Source organism: Danio rerio, chromosome 18 (assembly GCF_049306965.1).
Source record: "Danio rerio strain Tuebingen ecotype United States chromosome 18, GRCz12tu, whole genome shotgun sequence".
NCBI classification, from domain to species: Eukaryota; Metazoa; Chordata; class Actinopteri; order Cypriniformes; family Danionidae; genus Danio; species Danio rerio.
The window spans coordinates 32,607,501-32,608,927 of record NC_133193.1 but is presented as its reverse complement, the minus strand read 5'-3'; the positions used below and the strand labels follow the sequence as shown (position 1 = coordinate 32,608,927).

The 1,427-nt window shown below is 30.9% G+C and overlaps 1 protein-coding gene across 2 annotated transcripts in view; it reads right to left on the bottom strand.

Moving 5' to 3' along the window:
* Positions 1-1,194: 1,194 nt before the first annotated feature.
* cd151l (CD151 antigen, like) overlaps positions 1,195-1,427 on the bottom strand; it is a 17,975-nt gene continuing 17,742 nt past the window's right edge. Inside the window, exon 8 of one of the 2 annotated variants that reach the window (XM_009293634.5) lies at positions 1,195-1,427. This exon is cut by the window's right edge and continues 184 nt beyond it. The gene's annotated coding sequence lies outside the window, so the exon portion shown is untranslated. 2 annotated transcript variants of the gene reach the window in all.

Here is a 1,427-nt window from a genome sequence, read left to right as displayed (position 1 = left end):
ATTGAAAGGAGCAAGAGCCTCTTTACTTCTCTGTCCTTGGATGATCACATGCTCTCATGTTATTTTATTTAACGGTGTTATGTAAGCATTATCTAAATATTATATTTTTTTTATACACTGCATAGATTGTCATATTTTTTTTCAGTATTTTGTGCTCAAACAAAAATAAACTGAACACTTATGACAGCAGAATTCCATTTAAAACAGGATTTACCTTAAACTCTTGATGGTACATATACAGGACACATGAAACCCAGCTAGATGTAGATTTAGCAGACAGTCAAAGCTAGCACCAGCACCTCTCATACACAGAACGCATTTGCACACATATTGACAAAACACTCTATCGGCAAATTATAAACATTAGTTATAAGGGAGTACTGACGAGATAGCATTACCTGAAAAAAGCAAAAGCAAAAATAAGACCTGTTTAATAGGATTTAAGACCTAGATTAGGTATCATTAGAATTGTATCAATTCAGATTCCAGGTTGATTTCACTTATCGATTAAAATTTTTATCGATTCCCAGTTTCGATTACCTCGACCCATTCTGGGTCTTCAATCGTTAAATCAGGCATTACTATGTATTTCTAAGTTGAGATTGAAAGGCAGATGTGACCAGGCTTTCATAGTAGCTGGTCCTAAATTGTGAAATAAGCTATTTTCATTGGCATTTTATGTTTTTAACAGAAGTAATTGCTTTTTTTTTGACTGCAGCATATTGGTCAACCCTTGGTCGTGCTTAATGGTGATAAAACTGACATGTACAAAAGTGCTGGACAAGTGTGCTTAGGAGTGTCAAGACAATCAGACCTCCTTAGATTTTAAAATTGCTCTCCATATAAACAATGCTGAATTATTCCAGTTTATACTTTTATCATTATCTAAAGCTTTAACAGTCAGCATGAATTTCACTTAACATCCAGGAGCATTTAGTCTCCTTGAGGGGGAAAAAATGCTAGAAGCATATACTTATAACTATCACTATTTTTAATGGATGTTATTTAGATTTATGTTGATTTTTAATGTTTAAGTGATATGCATCATTTATACTTCATATACAAGCCATAAAAATCTTAACACACCAGAGTGCCTTTAAAATTCTGAAATTAACAGTTAGTTATATTATATCAAAAACCAATTGTATTTCATAATAATTATGGCAGTATTAAGAAGCAGAACCCAAATACATGTCTTGTGAAAGAAGATTTATATTTTGACAAACAAAAAAGTACATACAAAGGTTTCATATATAAAATACAGTACAATCTGGTTTAACTTACTAAATTATGAAAAATCATCAAAAACAATTATAAAAAGGGTTTTAAAATGAACTCTGATGATCAGTAGTACTTAAAAGTTAATACAAATGTAATAATCTATATTTATTACTGGATATGTAAGAAATATTCTCTTGTGTTGTTGG